Source organism: Diospyros lotus, chromosome 2 (assembly GCF_014633365.1).
Source record: "Diospyros lotus cultivar Yz01 chromosome 2, ASM1463336v1, whole genome shotgun sequence".
Lineage (NCBI taxonomy): Eukaryota > Viridiplantae > Streptophyta > Magnoliopsida > Ericales > Ebenaceae > Diospyros > Diospyros lotus.
Window position 1 is genome coordinate 24,767,828 of NC_068339.1, and position 9,384 is coordinate 24,777,211.

Below are 9,384 nucleotides of genomic sequence, written 5' to 3' on the forward strand. Positions count from 1 at the left end.
CGACTTCTGAAGGTGCATTTAGGGCTGCTCATAAAGGAGGAATGCAGTCCAATAAAGGGGGATGGAAGCAAGTCAATGATAGAAAAGAGAAAGAGAAGAAATAATCAGAAGGAAGCAAAGGAAAAGGAAGAAGAAAATATCCTCCATGCTCACATTGCAAGGGAACTAGTCATGCTGAGAGATATTGCTGGTACAGACTAAGAATTCAGTGCAAATCTTGCAAACAATTTAGTCACATGGAAAGAGTTTGTAAGAACAAAACTCAGCAGCAACAACAACAGAGCCAATAAGCTCAAGTAGCTGAAAGCCAACAACAACAACAACAAGAGCAACTTTTTGTTGCCTGTTATAACAACAAATTTAATACAAATGTTTGGTTGGTAGACAGTGGATCCATGCATCATATGAGTTCAAATTCAGCAGCATTGAAGGAGTTGGATAGGTCTTATGTGTCCTCTGTTAAAATTGGCAATGGTGAGTTGGTGGATGTTAAAGGCAAAGGAACAGTAGCAGTGGAGACAAAATTAGGTACTAAACTCATTCCTAATGTTCTTTTTGTACCCAGAATATATCAGAGTTTGCTTAGTGTGGGTCAACTGCTGGAAAAAAATTATACTTTGTTGTTCAAAGATAAATCATGCACTATCATTGATCCTGCTGGCTGTGAACTTATCACAGTAAAAATGAAAGATAAAAGTTTTCCATTAGATTGGAAAACGACAAAAATGCATGCGCTCACTGGTGTTGTTGATGAATCTGTCCTATGGCATAAAAAATTTGGTCATTTCAATTATGCTTCACTTAAACACATGCATCAAGAAGGTTTAGCTGTAAATATGCCTGCAATTCATGAATGTGTTGGTGTGTGTGAGGTGTGTCAGTTAGGCAAGCAAAGCAAGCTGCCTTTTCAATTAATAAAGCCTGGAGAGCAACTGAAAAATTGCAATTGATTCATACTAATGTTTGTGGTCCTATGAGGACACCTTCTCTGAGTGGTAGCAAGTACTTCATTCTTTTCATAGATGACTTTTCAAGGATGTGCTGGGTTTTCTTTCTAAAGGAAAAGTCAGAAGTTGCTGCTGTGTTTGTGAAATTCAAAGTATTAGTGGAGAATCAAAGTGGTAGCAAGATTAAAGTGTTGAGATCAGATAATGGGACTGAATACACCTCCAACAAATTCAATCAATTTTGCGAGGAAGCTGGCATTCATCATCAACTTACAGTTAGCTACTCTCCTCAACAAAATGGTGTGAGTGAGAGAAAGAACATAACTATTATGGAGATGGCAAGATGCTTGTTGTTTGAAAAAAAACTTCCCAAGGAGTTTTGGGCAAAGGCAGTCAACACCTCTGTGTACCTCTTGAACAAGCTTCCAACTAAGGCACTTAAAGGAAAAACTCCATTTGAAGTCTGGAATGGAGTTAAACCAAATGTGGAGCATCTTAGAATTTTTGGTTGTCTATGTTATTCTCTTGGTCCAGAGGTAAAGAGGAACAAGTTAGATCAAAAGGCAATTCCTGGTGTCTTCTTGGGATATAGCAGCATTGCCAAGGGTTATAGAATTTATGATGTCCAGACAAGGAAGGTTATCACCAGGAGAAATGTGAAATTCGATGAGTTTGGAGCTTGGAATTAGGACAAAAATGTTGTTGAAACTTCACAGCAGATTCTTTTTGAAGGGAGTTCTCCCAACGAACAAGATGCAACTATAATTCAAGAGGAATTAAAGTCTGATGAAGAGTTTTCAGTGAGAGGAGACAGATCACTTGCTGACATTTATGTGAGATGCAATGTTGTAGAAATTGAACCCAATAGCTTTCATGAAGCAGTTAATTCAAGTGAATGGAAGAAGGCCATGGAAGAAGAACTGAAGATGATTGAGAAAAATCAAACATGGCAGTTGGTGGAGAGGCCAAAACACAAGAAAGTTATTGGAGTTAAATGGGTGTATAGAACCAAACTAAATTCAGATGGCTCTATTAACAAGCTTAAAGCTAGATTGGTGGTGAAGGGATACTCTTAACAATTTGGAGTGGATTTCTCAGATACTTTTGCACCAGTGGCAAGGTATGATACTATTAGACTTTTGCTTGCTCTAGCTGCTCAAAGAAATTGGAAAATATTCCAATTAGATGTAAAATCTGCTTTTCTAAATGGTTATTTGGAGGAGGAGATCTTTGTTGAACAACCTGAAGGATTTGTTGTTAAAAGGAAAGAAAATAAAGTATATCTACTCAAGAAAGCTTTATATAGCTTAAAGCAAGCCCCAAGGGCTTGGTATAGCAGAATCAATGATTACCTTTTGAAGTTGGGGTTCAACAATAGCAATAGTGAAGCAACTTTGTATGTGAACAGGAAGATAAAGAAACTTTGATAGTTTCCTTATATGTTGATGATCTCTTGGTGATAGGGAGTTGCATCCCTTTAGTACAAAAATTCAAGAAGCAAATATGTGAGATGTTTGAGGTGACTGACTTAGGAGTTATGACTTATTTCCTTGGCATGGAAATTCATCAAAGCCAACAAGGAATTTTCATTTTCCAAAGGAAATATGCTAGAGAAGTTCTTAAGAAGTTTGGAATGTTGAATTGTAAACCTATTAGCACTCCTCTGGCAGTAAATGAAAAATTACTTAAAGAAGATGGAGCTAAAAAAGTTGATGAGGGAATCTATAGGAGTATGATAGGTTGTTTGTTGTATTTAACGACAACAAGGCCAAATATTATGTTTGCAGCAAGCTTATTATCCAGATTCATGTCGGCACCAAGTGAGGTGCATTTAAGAGCTGCAAAAAGGCTGTTAAGGTATGTGAAAGCAACTGAAGATCATGGAGTTTGGTTCAGAAAAGCTTCAGAATTAAAACTGGTTGGCTACACTGATAGTGACTGGGTAGGCTCAAATGAAGATATGAAGAACACATATGGTTTCGTATTCCTATTTGGTTCGAGTGTGTTCAGTTGGAGCTCGAGGAAGCAAGATACTATAGCGCAATCCACAGCCGAAGCTGAGTATATTGCAGCTACATCAGCAGTAAATCAAGCTATTTGGTTAAGAAAGTTATTGGTTGACTTGAAGCAAGAACAGAAGAACTCTACTGAGATTTATTGTGATAACAAGTCAGCAGTTGCAATTGCTAAGAATCCAGTCTTTCATGGAAAAACCAAGCATATAAAAATCAAATATCATTTCATAAAAGAAACAGAGAAGGAGAAAGAAGTTGATCTGATGCATTGCAGCTCTGAAGTTCAAATGGCTGATATAATGACCAAGGCACTACCAAGAACCAGATTTGAACAGCTAAGATTGATGCTTGGAGTTAGCAGCAAACTTGCCAAGGAGGAGTGATGGTGCTGTGATAAGCTTGCTGTCACTGTAGGAAAAATCTTTTTGATTAAACTAGATGTATCTAGATACTTTTGATAAGTTGTGAAGCTTGATTTAAGCTCTCTTTTTTTTGTAAAAGGAGTGAATGAGCTTAATTTAAGCTGCATGTCTGCAGATAGGAGTTGGTAATGTATTTGAAAGTCTTGGCTGTAATCTCTATAGGTATGGTTTTGAATCAAAAGAAATTACGTTTTTCCAGCCATTGTGTTCTGTTTTCTCTCTACATCAAAACCAACAACCATTCTCCTAGCCATTTTAGACACAATTAAGGCCCAAATGGAGGAAGATGATCGATTCATGTTGAACAGGCAAGGCTAGCAAATGGACAGGAAGTAGCTGTTAAACGACTGGCCAGGCATTCTGAACAAGGCGAAGCACAATTCAATAATGAGATTGTTCTAATGGTTAATCTCCAGCACAAGAATTTAGTAAGGCTCCTCGACTTCTGCCTACACAATAAGGAGAGGCTTCTCATCTAAGAGCTGCTGCCCAATGCTAGTCTTGATAGCTTCATTTTTGGTATAATTATATCACCTATTAATCTCGATTTCGTTTATGTCAACATCAATTGTCAAGTTAATTTACGATAAATCACATGTTAATCTCTTAGTTGACAATTAATTTAGCTGTGATTCGGGTGCATATGTTTGTAGATCCAATCAAGCGGCTGTTATTAAGTTGGGAAACACGTCACAAGATCATAGTTGGGATTACACGAGGAATTCTCTATTTTCACCAAGACTCTCAGCTCAATATTATCCACCATGATCTCAAAGCTGGTAATGTTTTGTTAGATAGTGAGATGAATGCTAAAATCTCAGATTTTGGCATGGCAAGGCTGTTTGCTGCTGAGATAAGCAAAGGTAATACTAAAAGAATTGCTGGGACCTTATAAGTAGAATCAATGACTCCAATTAGCAATTAAATACAAATACTCTATAATTAAGCACCAGTAATGAAAGACAATTCTACCAGTAATAAAATCTCACCTCAAAGAGAATCTATCTGGGCTTTCAATTTTTGTGTACTATAATCCCTCCATCAATTAACATCTCGATCTAATGAAAGTGTAATTAACATCCCGCATCGAGCAATAGGAAGGACTAGAACAACTTACCCTGATGGGCTTATGTAACACCCATTCTTGCTGGTGTTAAGAGAATGAGAAAGGAAGTGAGAAACTTTCAAAAATTCCCTTGAAAATGTGATGGATCATTGAGAAGAATGGTGCCCTGTGAGAGGGGCATTTTGGTAATTTGGATAATGAAGTCCAATAAAAGGTAATTTGATAAATTGGAAATGATTCCTAGGTGGAATTGAGTATGGAAGTAAATTAATTCCCCATTTTTGTATTTATGTGGAGATAACTAAGATTAATAATTCACAAAGGGCATTTTAATAATTTGGAGTGAAATTTCATAAAGGAATTAAATTATGAAAAATTGAAAAAATTGAGAATATTCAATTATGTGAGGAAATAATTGATTATTCCTAAATTGGTGAATTAATGTGGTGATGCCACATGGATGGTTTGGATGGAAACTTGGAAGCCAAGGTTAGTGTCTGGAGATGACACTTGGCAAAGTCTTGTTCAAGTAAAATGGTGGGATTAAATAAATTCAAATGTTAATGGGAATTAGTCATTTATATAATGATGGTGTTGTATTAAAAGAAAATCCAAATGAAATGGAAAATTGTCTCTCATTAATGTTTTGAAAATATGAGATTTATTATATATATGATGACATATATTTATTTCTTTCAAGATGATGGGCTTGAAAATGGTCCAAATTAAATAAATAGAAAAAAGAATCTATTTATGGGATTGAAAGAATTGATCCAAGGGTGTGGATTTATTCTTGAAGAGCACATGGATTGTGCTTTCTTTGGATGGCTAAGATCTTGTCTTGTAAAATGAGATATAATCCAATGGTTGATATTTAAGAAGACTAAAGGCTATGGATTGTGTTGCTTTTAATCGCTAAGATTTATTCTTTAAAGAGAAGTGAATGTCCAAGATTTATTTTTATCAAAGCACATGGATTGTGCTTTTGGTGAAGAGCTAGGATTTATTCTCTTAAATTCATAAAGGTCCAAAGGCTAGAATTTGTTCTTGTAAGATGGGGAGCTAATATAAATAGGCAAGTGTAAAGAAGACTTGTCTTCTTTGGCTATTTGAAGAGAGAAAGAAAGAAAAGAAAGAATGGAGAAGAAGAAGAAAGGAAAAAGAAAATAATCAAAAAAGGTAAGCTTTCTTTTGTATTGATTTATGCTATGTAATGGGAAGAAGAAAAGAAAGAAGAGTCTTCTTACTCCTTTATTTTCTAGTCTTCAAGAGAGTAATTAATGATCAAAAGATTTATTTTTAAGAGATTGGAAGCATAAAAAGTCTTGAAAGCAAATTTGGTGAAGCTTTTAAAAGAAAAGAGATAAGAGATAGCCCCATGGGATGGTGGCTAACAAGGCTGTAAGTATGGTTCATGAATTTATAAGTGTGCATTGGCATGTTGTTTGTGTTCAAGGACCTATAGCCATGAGATTGTGTGGGGTAGGGTAGGTTAAAGGCTCAAACCAAGGTGGTTGTGAGAATGTGGAAGCCTTAACTTTGTTGCATTGTATGCATTGGCATTATATTTTATATTCATATTCATACTTATTGTCATTGCACCCTTACTGAGCTTAATAGCTCATGAGGTTTTACCCTCACATATAGGTTGTCAAGGCATGAGAAAGTCAAGGCAAAGATAGGATAGCATGTTGATGCATAAGAATGAAGGTTCAAGATCATTGTATAGCTTATGGAAGCCTATTTTTGTTATTTTTTTTATTTTTGTTGTAAGAAGCACCATGAGTGGGTGTAAGGAATATTTTTTTTCTTTTTGTTGTGTAAGCTTTGTGGAATAAGAAAGTGGGTACTTTTGATGTATGTTGTGGAAACATCAAGAGTTTTGTGTAAGCCTTATTTGCCAGAAAATGGAGGCAAAATTGAATAATTGTGAAGTATATTTATTGTATTTGAATTCTGGAAATTTTGGATTAGCAGACCCAAAAGAAAAGAAATTGGGGGTAAAATAGTGGAAGACAGCAGTAGTGGGGCCATTAGGTGGCCCATAGGGGGCTTTTGGGGCTTTTCTTGGTTGATTTTAGGCCTCGGAGGAATTCTCAAAAATAAAGGGATTTTGGGTATTTTTAGAGAAAATGCTAAAATTTTTGGAAATTTAAATTATATGAGTTTTTCCTCGAAATTGGTAAAAAAAACCAATGGGTTATTTGGAATTTTGAAAGATACGGAGCCCGATGGAATTCTTGAAAAGAAGAAGAATTAAATTAATAAAATGATGAATGGAAAAATTTAATGAAAATTAATTAGTCAGGTGTGGTATGGTTAAAGCCCAAGTCTGCTAGTAGATCCTAGGATTGCGGGAAGGGAAGGACGAAGCTTAGTTCCCACCTAGGGTTTTTCATGTCTGAACACAGTTCACCCTTCACAAATGGCCGGGCATGTGAGCAATTCTGATGATTGTTCACGAGTAGCACCCCTAAGTGGGAGCAGGGCGTCACAGCTTATGCGAACTTTCCAAGGGGTCACCGATCCTTAAGCTATCTTAGTTTAATCATGCTTAATCCGAGAGTTCTTTGCCTCATTCAGCTCAAAAGGTATCCAGCTGGTGTTGTTTCATTCCTTACTTATCATCGATATATACTACTTTTCTCTCGGCACTTGGGATATTACATTCTCTCCCCTTTGAGCACATAACGTCCTCATTATGCGACCTTAAAATTGATTCCAGATCTTTTCCCCTACGGGCGTTGCCATCCTAGAAACCTGGCAGGAGCCGCTCATTGTTCAGGCCCTCGTGCCCCGCGCCACTCCCCTCCCTCATCGGACCTCATTCACCAAGGGTCGACTCTGATACCACCTGTAACATCCCGCATCGAGCGATAGGAATGACCGGAATAACTTAGACTGATGGGTCTATGCGAACTTCCTAGGGGGTCACCCATCCTTAAGCTACCCTAGCTCAAGCACGCTTGACACGGGTGACCCCCGAGAAGTTTTTTGCCTATATTCAGCTCAAAAGGTATCCAACTAGTGTTGTTTCTTTCCTTACTTATCCTCGATATATACTACCCTTCTTTAGACTCTTGGGGTATTACATTCTACCCCCTTGAGCACATGACATCTTCTTCTTACGACCTTACAACTGGTCCCAGATCTTCTCCCCTTTGGGGGCTGCCATCCTAGAAGCCTGCCAGGAGCCGCTCTTTATTCAAGCTCTCGCGCCTCGGAGCCATTTCCCGCCCTCATCGAACCACCTTCACCAAGGGTCAGCTCTGACACCACTTGCAACATCTCGCATTGAGCGATAGTAAGGACAAGAACAACTTATCCTAATTGGCCTACATGAACTTTCTAAGGGTCACCCATCCTTGAGCTACCCTAGCTCAAGCACGCTTAACCCTAGAGTTCTTTGCTTACATTCAGTCCAAAAGGTATCTAGCTGGTGTTGTTTCCTTCCTTACTTATCTTCGATATATATTGTTTTTCTCTGGGCTTTTGGGGTATTACAGAAAGTCATGGACTGATTAAACTCATTAACTCGATAACTATGTCAAGATTTAGGGTGGTGTGATTGAGATGACACATTGAAACTCCTTTAGATATTGAAAACAACTTTCCAATCATGTGCACCTTGGCTAGGAGTTTTTACAACCACAACCACCATTAATCGCATAGGATGTTCACCTCACATTGGAGGTTGATGGATACCATTAGCAATCACCTGCTTATATAAATTACTACACAGAGACCACATAGTGCATCTCCCACCTAGTAATTGGACGATTCTTAGCAAAGGAAAATCTTAAGCACTAACATACAAGACAACTATATTACCTCTGATCTAAAGACTAGTAACACAATTGAACCCAGTGACATATCATAGATCCTCCAACCATGTGATCTATATCACTAGTGTCATATTTAGTAGATGTTCAACTAACACCTACCCACATATCTACCATATCCACCTTAAGAATTATGGTATGGACTCATCATCATTTATCATTAGTATCTCATACTAATTAAAGGTAGTAACTCATGTGTCAGTCTGTACTTGATTAATCATAACCCTCCTTTTAGAAATATGCGGATTGATAAAACCTTTAAGAAATTCTTAATCTAGAAGTTTTTGTCACATATTCTTAACATTTAAGAATAAGACTTTCATCAGGAAATCTAAATGCTTATTCATATATATAATAATATTTTCAATCCAATAATAGTATTTATATACTCTAAAAATTATTCAGTTCAATTTTAGTATATTTTTAACATTAAACAAAATATAATTCATATACTATTTTTTTTTAAATGCAAAAATGCCCATTTTTCTCTATTCTCTTCTTCTTCTTCTTTTTTTTTTTATCATTTTGTGTACATTTAATAAATATTACCAATAGTAAATTATTATACATTTAATATATATTTTAATTTATAAATTTTTATATATTTAGTTTACATTTTTATATAATCTTTTCAATCTACAAATAGTATTTATATATTCTTTAAATATTATTCAATTCAATTTTAGTATACTTTTCATATTAAACAAAATATAATTCATATAATCATTTTTTTTAAAATGCAAAAAATTCCCCTTTTTTACCTTTCACTCCTTTTTTTCCATTTTGTATACATTTAATAAATATTATCAATAGTAAATTATTATAAATTGAATATATATTTTAATTTATAAATTTTTATATATTTATCTTACATTTATATATATTTCATTTTATATTTTATGCATATGAAATATATATATAGAATTTAATTTAAATAAATATATTTAATTTAGGGATATATTTAATTGCAATATTTATAAATCAAAATTTGAAACGAATAATTTTCTATCTCAAAATTCATCTAAAATTTGAGACGAATAATTTTTTGTCTCAAAATTCGTCTCTAATTTGAGACAGATAATATGTGTCTAA